The sequence below is a fragment of the Arachis ipaensis genome, chromosome B8, assembly GCF_059453495.1.
Source record: "Arachis ipaensis isolate K30076 ecotype BB chromosome B8, ASM5945349v1, whole genome shotgun sequence".
Classification (NCBI taxonomy): domain Eukaryota; kingdom Viridiplantae; phylum Streptophyta; class Magnoliopsida; order Fabales; family Fabaceae; genus Arachis; species Arachis ipaensis.
In genome coordinates, this window is record NC_142443.1 from 38656809 (window position 1) to 38669657 (window position 12849).

At 39.5% G+C, this 12849-nt stretch overlaps 1 pseudogene; it reads left to right on the forward strand.

The window, feature by feature from the left end:
- Positions 1 to 7063: 7063 nt before the first annotated feature.
- Positions 7064 to 12185, forward strand: LOC148547745 (uncharacterized; annotated as a pseudogene).
- Positions 12186 to 12849: the final 664 nt, after the last annotated feature.

Sequence of the window (12849 nt, forward strand, 5' to 3'; positions counted from 1 at the left end):
TAGAGATCAACGCCACCTAGGGAGCAAGGAAACAGCACGCTCACCCCCCTAATGGGCGTTCAATGACCAGAAACCGAAGTTGAACGCCAAGCATACGAAGCACATGACCAAAGTGGGCCCAAAGTGAATTTTAGCACTTCTTAACTTATTTTATTTTCTTTTTGTAATTTTTAATTAAGAACAATATGTTTTAGGTTTAGTCTTAGAGTTTTTACTATAAATAAGAGACTTCCTTCCTTCTAAGGATCATGCCTCCCAGGAGGGGAGAAGCACAGACATATTACATTACACCTTTTTATCTGTTTTCTTTGTAAAGTATGAGCAACTAAACCTCCTAAGTTAAGGATAGGAGCTTTGCTCATTCCCATGGATTAATATTATTACTTTTCTACTCTAATATATGTTTGATTCTATTCTATGAAGTATTGTCATTCTTTATCTTTATGAATCTGGGGTGGAACGAGAGTATGACCCCTTATTCTACATGAGCTCTTGTGAAGCCTTAGCCGGATAGTATTGAGCTACAGCTTGAGAGTGCATCATAGGTTCCAAGAGAGTATCTGAGCTAATTGGAATACGTGACATAAAATCTCATTAGTCATGGGTAAATGAGGTCTCTGTGGCGCTAAGGCTAGAATCATAGAGCATCATTCTCCGATCCGAAAGATCCGACCTTGTCTGTGGCGTTTTGAGTAGGATCGTCAGAGATTGAATTGCGTGAGCTTTACCCTCGTTCAAATTGAATGACCACTGACCCTGGCATTTGGTTTGGATCAGAAGAGATTAATGACCACTGACCCTGGCTTTAATGACATACAACCTTGCCATTGAATAAATCACTCATTGTTAAAGTAGACAATAAGAAGTATCAATGCAGAAGAATAAGCATCTCCGAGGCCTTAACTGATTCTCCATCATTGTTTCTGCATCAAGTTGGTATTACTTTCATTCTTATTTTGTTCTATGCGTTTTTACAACGACCACTCTTTTCTATTCCCCTGACTAAGATTTGAAAGATAACTATTGCTTGCTCAATCCGACAATCCTCGTAGGATCGACCTTCACTCACCTGAGGTATTACTTGGACGACCCGGTGCACTTGACGGTTCAGTTGTGCGAGTTCTATTTTCACGCACCAACTACCAACCTTCATCTAATGGTTAAAAGATCCAAAACAGGATAAGGCACCGATTACTAGTGTCAAACCCCCTCATGATTTGATAAATGAAATCCCAACCAGTGTTAAATTGTCCCTTACAATGTCACATTGGACCAAGGCCGTGAAAGAAGAAATTGCAACCCTACATAGAAATCATACTTAAACAATTGCTGATCCTTAAAAAAATAGCACTATCATAGAGTGTCGTTGGGTGTTTGCCATCAAGAGATATCCGAATGGCACCATTGTTAAATATAAAGCAAGATTGGTTGCTAAAAGATTTCATCAAAGAGAAGCCATCGATTATAATCAAGTCTTCAGTCCTGTGATTAAACCAGCAACTATTCGCATTATACTCACCATTGTTATCTTAAAATCATGGCCAATTCGATAATAAGACTTTAATAATGCATTCTTCAATAGTGAGCTTCAAGAAACCGTGTTTATGCAACAGTACAACCACCTTCCTTTCCTCAAGGACAAGCAACTCAGGTTTGCAAGCTTCATAAATCTATTTATGGATTGAAACAAGCTCCAAGAGCTTGGTTTACTAAGATCTCTATAACTTTTTCTTATTTTGGTTTCAAAAATACAAGGTCAAAGCCTTCTCCCTTTATTCGAATAACATTGAAATCAATAATGCACATTCTTGTATATGTGGATGATATCTTAATAACTTGTGATGATGAAAATAAAATTGTTATGCAAATGAATCAATTACACTCTTTGTTTTCTTTAAAAGACTTAGGTGAATCTAACTATTTCTTAAGCATTAAATCCTCCAAAACTAAAACTTAATCATACATTTTATCTCAGACAAAATATATAGAAGATCTATTAATTAGAGCACATATGCATGACTCTCAACCAATACCTACTACTATGAATATTACCATTAAACTCTCAAATTATGTTGGGGAGGTCTTTGGTAAACCCACTCTTTTTAAATCTTTCATCGGTGCTTTACAATATGCCACCCTTACTCGTCTAAATATAGCATATGTAATGAATAAATTTTCACAATATATGTACAATCCCTTCTTGTCACTGAAAGTGTGTCAAACAAATTCTAAGATCAATCTCGCTAAGGAACCAATAAGGGTCTAGCCAACAAGCATTTTAAACTGCACTCTATGCTAATAAATTGTCATTAATTAGTAATTATTTAAATTTTATTTTTTTAAAGAAACAAAATTAATGATTATTAATTACCTCTTTACTCTAATTCACCTTTTACCTTTTAATACGCAAATCCTAATTTTTTTTTCCAAAAAAAACTTTGAAACTCCAAAAAACAAATTCAAAAATATAAGATAAAGAATCATCCAAATCTTAAGAAAAAACATACAAAACATTGGAATAAGAATCATCAAAAACTAATAAAAAAATCATCAAAATCCTAATGAAAACCATACAAAACATAGAAAAAAGAATCATCTAAAACTAATAAAAAGAATCATCCGAAATTTAGGAAAAAGAAACATAAAAAACTAGTTAAAAGAATCATTCAAAACCAAATAGGAGGAGGAGAAGAAGAAGAGACGCAAGGTGGCCGGCGACGGCGTCTTGGATGGCGTTGCGTGGACGGTAGGAGACTTGCGGTGGCGCGTTGCGAGGAGGAAGCCACGGAGGCCGCGCATCACGAGTAGAGGAGTCGTCATAGATCGGAGTAGTTGATCGCGCGTCGCGAATAGGGCTTAGCGGTGGCTGCATCGCGACGGATGGAGAGTCATGGGGTGACTGTCTAGCACGACAGATGGAGGTCGCAATGGTGTTCGGCGGTGCAAATGCATCGGGATTATAATCTATGGCGGTGGACATGGCTATGTGCAACGAAGAAGGACGGTGGCAGGACGTGAGGAAGAGGCCACATAGCGTGACGAAAGACGCGGCGGTGGTCGGTGGATGGTGGCATCAAAAATTGCGTGGAGACAATGGGTTTGTGGAGGGAGAGATTTGACGGTTTTCAAGTGAATAGAAATGGATTAAGTTTTTTATAGATTATTTTTATTATGTACTATAAATGTGATTAGGATAAATGTAGATAGAATCTTTTTTGAATTTTGAATTTTGAATTTTATTTATTTATAAAATTTAAATTATAATAAAGTTGGCTTATGTTGGCTTATAGGAGAGTTGTTTCCTTATAGTTTTCCTTCTAAGATACTTGGTTGTTGTAACACCCTACCACATAGAGCTTTACACCTAGAATGTAAAACAGAGGTGGCGAGGCACTACGACCTCTAAAATAAAATATATATAGTATAATAATTGAAAGGATTTAATATACGAGGAGCCCTGAATAAAAGGTAAAGCAAAACTTGCAAAATATAAAAGCGCAACGCTTAGGAAACGTGATTACTTGCGTGCTAAGAAAGCTATGGTTTACAAGTATAAGATAATAGAAGACTAGGAATAGAGGGACAAAAGTACAGAATAATAAGCTCCTAACTCAGCCTGCGAAGCCAAGGCTGGCCAGAGAATATTTACATACATATATACATACACTAATATCTAAAATACGAAGATAAACCCTAATTCTCCATAAACCTCTAAGAGGTACAAAATGAAATAGCTGTTCGAAGAGTTAAGTACATTTATAAACTTAAACTATACATCAAAATAAAACCCAGAAACCGCTCCGCTACAGAAGTCCAGATGCCTACCGAGGAGCCTCTCGACCTGCATTTGAAAAACAACAACACAGTATGGGTGAGAACCAGAGGTTCTCAGCATGGTAAAGGTGTCACGCACATAAGATATAAGGTCCTGGGAATGCCAGAGGCAATCTTAGAACGCCGACACTCAACTTATAAACCTGAAAGAACTATAACAGAAGCCATAAAGTAGGGTGATTTTCTAAGGCTTTCTAAACTAAATTGATTCCTTAAAATCTAAACAAAATTAAACTAAGATCCTAAATCTCTCTGCCTTTCCTTCGTTCCTTCATCCCCGATGATGTTACAAAGACAAACAAGCAAACAAAAGCAGGCACAGGTAGAATACAAATAGTACATATAGCAAGTATATCAAATAGCATGTTATAAGCAGTTAGGCATTCCCAATTAATGCACAATCAAACAATATGCACATGATGCATGCCTGTCCTATGGCTGACGAGGCTCATCTGTTGGTTATCAAGCCAACCCGACAAGTCCGTAATCCTTGGACTGTCCCCCGTCGCGCATCCCCATGAGTCTATGCATAGCTTTTTCTCTTTTCATTCATAATTCATATATTCATTGATAAACCCTAATTTTATGGTTTATCTTGTGCTTAATTCATGGGATTTTATCACCCTTTTTCCCACATTTATTCAATGAAATAGCATAGTTTTATAATTCTCCTTGATTTTGTGCTTAAGAGTGAAAACATACTTTTTAGGCCTTTAAATTGCTAATTTTGATTCACTTTAATTCCATTCAATTTTGTGATATATTTGTTGAATGATTTCATATTCATAAGGCAAGTATTGGATGGAAAAAGTGAATAGAAAAGCATGCAAAGTGGGGAACTCATGGAAACACAACGATTTGGAGTGCTTAAAGCGACACGCATGCGCAGCAGAAGCGCAAGCGTGAGGATGAGGTCGCATGGCAACGCGTACGTGTACATGACGCGTACGCGTGGATCGCAAACTGCCAAGCGACGCGTATGCGTGATCCACACGTACGCGTCGGTGCTTGCACGTGACTTCATTAAAGTAAAAATGCTGAGGGCGATTTCTAAGCTGCCCAAGCCCAAATCCAACTCGTTTCTGAGAGTATTTCATGCAGAATTGAAGATTAAGCAAAGGGGGAGCAATTGTTTGAAGAATAGCATCATGTAGTTTAGTTTTTAGAGAGAGAAACTCCCTCTTCTCTCTAGAATTAGGGTTCTAGGATTATTTGCATCATAGATCCATGTTCAATTCTTGTTCTCATCTCTTTTCCTTTGTGATCTCTTGTTATTGCATCATTGCCCTCCTAATTCTCTTGTTAATTTCACTTAATGCTCTCTTTTGTGTTGATGAACTCATGTTGGATTTGGATATTCCTTAATGCAAAATTGATGTTTGATGTTTGATTGATGATTTGATTTGGTGATCTTGTTTCCTGTGCAATTTATTATGTTTTCCTTTCATACCCACCAAGTGTTTAACAAAATGCTTGGTTGGACTTTAGAGTAGATTTTTTAGCATTCTTGGCTTGGAAAGAGAAACTAAATGATCTTCAGTCATTGAGGCCCAACTATGTTGGTGATCTAGAGTTGTTAACTAGTATTGTTTCCATTAACTCTAATCTCTTGCTAATTCACTTAGTGAGTTGATTAGGATATATGAATTAAGATTAGCTAGTCTTATTAGATTTTCTTCGAGTGTGAAGATAACATGATACCTTCTTCCATCGTCGGAGATGACGTAATAAGATAAATTTTTGTTAATTATTGTTATTAGTGACTAGGATAGAAAGCTTAGATTCTCAATTCTTGCCAAGGATGTCTCTCTTTTATTAATTGCCTTCTTTGGTTGTTCCTTTACTTTTCTTGCCCTGTTTCCAAAAATCAAACCTCCTTACATCTTCATAGCCAATAATTGAGCACTTCATTGCAATTCATTGTGAGACGACCCGAAGTTTAAATACTTCGGTTAAAAATTCTTATTGGGGTTTGTACTTGTGACAACCAATATTTTTTATTGGGAGGATTGTTTATTGGTTTAGAGCTGTGCTTACAACGAAGTAATTCTTTTCTATGAGAGGAATTCTAGACCAACGATAAACCTCTCTTTATCAAAATGGCGCCGTTTTCAGGGAATTGCAATGGTGTTATGTTATTGGCTATTGTGAATATGTAAATATGTGTGTCTTTTGGTTGTTTCTTAGTTTTTATAAGGTTTAGGATTTTGTCTCTTATTTTTGTGGTTTTTGTTTTTGTTTACTACTATGAATTCTCACTCCTTTGGCTATGAGTTTCGCTACAATGATGTTGTAGGGAATGGAAGCTTCAATGAGGATGTGCATCAAGGGTTTGGGAATCAAAGGTGGGAGGAGCCTCAAGAGGTTGATCACTCTTCATGGCAACAACCTCCGATTTTTTATAGGTATAATTCTGATCCTACTGCATATCAATCTAGTGGATGTGGTGACCCTCATTGTGATTGTCAATCGCAATCACCATATGCCTATGAGCCACCCACTCAACCTAGTTTTGAACCACCATATTCACAAGCCTCATAGCACCAAACACCTCCATACGACCCTAACCCATATTCACCATACCAAACACCTTGTGAACCATATGAACCATATGAAGAACCACAACTCAACCACCAATACCCTCAAGAACCACTACTTCCATGCTATTACCAAGATGAACCACCTCCAATGTATGATGACTTTTAACCACAAAATGAACCCCCTTTCTCACCATAATCCTCCATAGAAAAATACCCACATCCATTGGTCCAAGAGCAACATGATCCTACTTATGCTAGTCAAGTGGAACAAGAGCCAATGGATCACTACAAGGAAGCAGTGGATCGGCTTCAAGCAATCATCCGTCAAAGAGAGCAAGAGGAAGCCCAAAGAATGAAATAAGCTATCGAGGCTAACCTTGCCAAATTTAAGGCCAATGTGGACGTATGGGATTCATACCGTAGACAGAGCATCTCCACGGGTGAATGTGGAGAATCAACCGAAGAGCGGAGCATCGAGTGTGTCATGCAACAAGTGAAAGAGAAAGATTGTTAATAAAGAAGAAGTGGTTGAAGAACTAGGCAAATTTGAGCAAGAGGTGAATTCCAAGTTTGAGAACACTTCCACACCAAGTGACATTGTTGATAATTTTTTGGAAGTTGTTGAACCACCTTCTAATTATGAGCCCTTTCCCCCAAATAAAGAAACCTATCTTCCTACACCACCTCCAATGGATGAAGGTCACCATGCTTTCATGCTAGAACACAGAAATCTCAGTTCTCGCATCCTAAGGCATGAAGAGGAGATGCAAGAGGAGTTTAAGAAGCTAGAAGCCGCGATTGCTACCATGGTGAAAGTCGTTGGCAACATGGCCCCCTCCCACCTTTGCTTATACAATCAAGGCTCTCCCACTGTTGAATATGGACATACAATCAAGGAGCATAGTGAGGGAATGAATTTAGAGCTTCAAGGTGTAGAAGGAGAGTTGAAGCAAGAATTGTCACAAGGGGAGGAAGTGGAGAAAATTGAGCCAGAAGAAGTGGTTGAAGACTTAGGAGATGTTGGAAGTCCATGGGGATGTATAAGTAGAGAGCCCTCTTCCAAGAAGCTTGGTACTGATGTTAAGGAGGGTGTACAACCTTCAAGGCATATCATGATGGAAAAATTTGAAGAGGTTGATCCAAGGATGGATTCAAGTATTGAAGAATTCTTATGTACAATTGAATCCTCTCCCATTGGGCTTGACATGGAGATCAAAGAAGAAGATACCTCACTTCCCATACCCTTGGCAAGCAATGATAAAGAAACTGGATTGGAAGAAAGCTACCAAGAGGAAGAGGTTGAATTTGAAGAAAGTTGTCAAGAGGTGCAGGAATTTGAAGAAGAGTGCAAGGGGATGGACCTCGCATTGGCTAAGTATGGGGAGGTCCCCTTCCTAAGTCACCATCTAACACAACATTCAAGTGGGTAAAATTCTTATCCCTAAGCTTTAATTTCCCACTTGAATATGGCTTGATTGAAAATGATGGACAACTTAGAGCTCTATGTGGAGTTAAGAGTAGGAGAGAATTGGTTAGTGGTAGACACCTTAATTCACGGTTCATTATGGTTGAAAGCTCGAAGTCTAGGAGCAATGGTTGGTGTAGAACCGATTTGTATGGGTCTCAGAGGATGTTTGGGTACCTAAATAAGAATTCACAAGCCTTGTCACCCGGATCTAACTATGGTATTCAACAAGAATATGGGTACAAGAACAAGGTTTGGGACCCCAGAATTCATTTCAACAATCAACACTCTTGGGGTCTTGTCACTTGCTCGAGCTTACTTGAAGGCTTTATGCGCCTAAATTGGGATCCCGGTGGTCATTGAAAATGCAAACATTGGTGGGGATTCAAGGATGAATTCAAGCATAAGCCACCATAGCAACAACCCCACCAAATGTCCAACTTAAGGACTTAAAATAAAAATGCTAGGTGGGAGACACCCCACCATGGTAAACTCTCTCCATTCTCTTGTAGATATAACCAATGAATGAATTGAGTTGCCATTGTAGGTAATTTTTCTTATTTTCCATACTTTTATACACTTTGCTTTTATTGATAGGTTGTTTGTTAAATTCATGTTTTAGAATAGTTGCTGTATTTTGCTTGAAGTCTGAGTTTGTTTGTTTTGTCTTTGAAAATTTTCAAAAACCAAAAAGATTTTTGTTAATTTTGAATTTTTGGTTGGTTTTGAGTTGTAGATAGTGTTAGGGGGATTTCAAGCTATTTTTGGTGTCTCTGAAAAAAAAAAAGAGAGAAAGGCAGGCACGCATACGCGTACAGCACGCGTATGCATCGATGCGTCAACACAGATCCCATACATCATACCCGAGAGTTGTGTGAACTTGGCGCGAGAACTGTGCTTAAAGCGCAAGTTTCGTTCCATGCGTACATGTACTTTATGCGTACGTGTCAATGCGCGCACTCCACTTCCACGCTTATGCGTACATGACGCTTACGCGTCTATCGGTTTTCTGTCCACCCATGCGCACGCGTCAGGGACGCGTACGCATGGATTCAAAATCACTAACACTTCAAGGACGTGCAAGCCCTAGCCATTCGCGCAGGTTCTCTTCTCCAACATTCCATTTCCCCTTCTCCATTCTCCAGAACCACCATTACCACTATTTCCAAGTTCTGCGATCACCACCGGCCACCTTCCAGTGGGCAGCACCACCGCCAACATCACCTCTGTTACCCCTCTGCCCTATCTTCCTCTTTCCTTTCTTTCTCCCTTCTCCTTCCCTCTTCCCTTTCTCTGTCCAATTCCTCTTCTACCACTAACTAGCACCGCCGCGGCCCCATTGCCACCGGCAAGTTTCATTCCATCATCACCAACCCATTCCTTTTTCCTCAGCCATCCCTTTCTCGCCGCTGCAACCAAAGAAGAGTTGTACCTCTCTGCTCTGTGCGTGCCCCTGTCTCATTATGACAGCCTTGTTCCACCGCGAGCCACCAGGCCACCGCCATCTCTGGGTGGCATTTCCCTTTCCCTTCCCAGTTCTAATTCTGCTTCTGCTTCCAGGTTACCCATGTCCTCCCATGTTCCATTTTGCTCTATTTTTAATTTTCTTTTATTGCATTCTGTTCTGTTAATAATAGTTTAATTTCTACAGACTTAGGATAGATAGAATTGCATGTGGTTAGGTAGCTAGGATGTGGTTAGAGGATTTTAGGCCTGATAACTGCTCCGTTCTTGTTATCTGATATGGCTAAATGTTACTTGCTTGCTGATTGGTGATGATGTTGTTGCTCTGTATATATCTTATTACTGCTGTGTTGAATATGGATTCATGTGAATTGCTTGATTGCTGCCGTGCTGATTTGAATTGTGTCTTCTGCTTGATGCTGCCTGAACCATATGAATTGGTTAATTGTTTTACATGTTTGGTGAAATATGAATTCATATAAGTTTTTTAGCTGCTGTTTGTTATCTGAGAACGTCCAATTTATTACCGGAATGCTGCCAAAATTTTTGGAAAGCAATCTGTTGTTACTTGCAACTTAGGGATTGGACTTGGCACTCTTTGGTTTGAAAATTCATTCAGTTTCTACCAAGTGCAATTCCTTAGTTGCTTTGGTCGGCATTCCCGCTTTATTTTGACTCCCGCTTATGTGCATTGAAATTGGTTAATCCAAGGAACTATTTGATGGTTTTCTGTTTCAAATAGCACCTTGACTAACTAATCAATGTGAACCTTATTGTGTTTTCTTCATTTCATGTTGAGTCAAATGCTTTATGACTTCTTGGTTAAGGTTCAATTTTCAACTTACTTGACCAATGAAGCTAATGCCAGAGCTCACCATTTGATTTAAACTTGTGTTTTTCTTGATTAAGGTTCATACATTTGTAACAATTGGTACCTTCTACTAGTGTGAACCCGTTAAACCAAAATTGCTTTTAACCGTCTTTTGGTTTCACCATGTGCTACTCCTAATTCCTTCAACACCAATTTTTACAAATTCGGTGACCATAAGCATTGATGATGACTTGCTTTTTTATTCCATGCTTCTATGCAAATTATATTTCATCATCAATGACTTGCATCATCCTCATGAACGTGAGCATGCTTGTTGCCTATGTGTTGTGAACTTCTTTTGGTTAAGCTCCATACTTGTTATGCCACTAATTTTTAATCGTTTCTCTAACTTCTGACTTAGTTGACTCTTTAACTCTACTTTTTTTAGTTTTAACTTTAACCCTTACATATTCTTTTGAGGCATGATAATTGTTATGGCTTAACAAACAAGCACCTTGCTAGTATTGCTTGGATTCTTGGTTTGTATCCTATTTGGTGTTTGATTTCTATTTTCTTTCATTCCAAGGGTTTTCTGATTTAACTCACTTCATGAATATGTTCAACCTTCTTGTTGCCTGTTTTCTGTCTATGCTTCATTCCTTACTTTACAACCCTCTACTTGGCTTAATTATTTATATCTTGTGATTTCTGTTTTTCCAGGATGATTGACCGAGGGAAAGCAAAGGTTAATTCCCGAAAAAGGAAGAAATCCCAGTCTTTCACTTCTTCTGCCATCTCCAGTTATGCCAAGATATTTCTTTCCGATAAGGAGAAGGCAGATCAGCTCCTACCTCCTGCTGACAGAATGAAATTTCCTAATCTGTACTGTGAGCTCCGTCTTCTGAATTTTCAGAAGAGGCATCTCAACATAGAGAAGAAGCTAGCCATTCCTGCCGATCTGAGGCATGCTATTGAGACTAGGATTGAGGGGGTGGGCCTATCTTTTGTTGATAGGAAGCTCACTCGGGTGAAGAAGTCATGGGTTTGGGAATTTTACTGTAACTTCTTTAGACCGACCCTTGAATCGGTTCAATTGAGGGGAGGATAGATTCTGATGTCTAAGATTGACATCGAGCAGGCACTCCATTGTCAGCCCAGGGTCAGTGAGAAAGACTTGTTTTAGAGGGCTGAAGAGGAGATGCACTGCCTTACTTATGACTATGATGCACTGAGGAGTCTTTTTGCCCAGTCGAATGCTCCTTGGGTGTTTGATGCCAACAAGATGAAGCCCAAGGGGATGATGTTTGACTATCTGACGAGGGAGGCTAGGACATGGTAGCAGATCCTTGCTCACTATGTTATGCCTACCACACATTTTTCCGATATCCCGGTGGACATGCTTGTCTTGATTGGTTGTATTATGGAGGGGAAGGAGTTGTACTTTCCCTGACTAATCAGGAAGTTTATGTGGCGAGCCCATGTCAGAGGCACACTCCCATTCTCTACTTTGGTTACTGAGATGGCTCAGCGAGCCGGTGTTCCATGGAGAGCAGATGATGAGTCACCACCCCCAATCCACGGAAAGGAGAGATTTATTCCGTAGGAGACTTGGGTGAATGACAAGCCACCAGCCCGGCGTCGATCTAGAGCTAGAGCTTCAACAGCAATGACACCTAGCCTACCCTCATCTTCATCAGCTGCAGCCAGACCATCCACAGCACTAACTACTTCTGCCCAACCAGCACCACCACCGCCAGCACCCCAGCCAACTTACCTACTGGTACAGCATCTTTTTAGATTCATGGAGCGCAGCGAGCATCGCCACAAGCGACGCTATGATCGTGTGACTCGGATGCTAGTATCGCTGGGCGCCGAGATGCCCCCTTATTCTGACCCTTCTTTCGCAGAAGAGGAGGAGCAGGAGGAGGAGCATGATGAGGAGCAGGCTCAGCATCCAGAGGCGCCCACTCAAACTCAGGCTCCCACAGAGGCGCAGCAGACCGCTGTGGAGCCACAGCCTCAGCCCCAGCCAGATGCGGACGTTGACCCTTACTCCCGGTCTCAGCCATAGCATCGAGGACGATGCTTTATCCTAAGTGTAGGGAGGTCACCGTCGTCACCGTCGGTGGAATTGCTACTTTGGGTGACAATTTCGGACATTTATCTTTTATTTTGTGTCACTTTTAGCACTTGCACTTTGTTTTATTTTGCACTTTTGGATTATTGTACATATTCGTATTTTGGATACTCTTGTTTTAGCTTGTTCCATTTTGCACTTTACACCTTGAGTTTGTATATATTTCATATTTCTTAGTTCACTTTTGAGTTTATTGGTTGTGATTAGAAAAAGTTTGGATTGTTAGAGCTTAGTTTACCCCTTTTTACATAAGAAATTTGGTTTGATTGGAAAAGGGAATAAACTAAGGAATTTTTTTAAAAATTCTCAGTCACAACATTGCATTTAGGATACATATAATAAGCTTAGTCAAAACAATGATATTTCCAAGGAATTTATCTATAGGGCACCACCCCAATTGATTGAAAAAAAATTTGTGTTAAACTTGCTTGAATTCTATATTTTGTGGATCATGTTTTTGAGCTAAGAACACAAGCATGTGAGATTTGAGCCTAATGGTGTGGTTACATCTTATAACCACTTATTTTCCTTCTTGTGTGTAATTGTTCTCTTTCTATGATTGTGATCCTTGATTTATTTAATTCTATATGTCCATTAT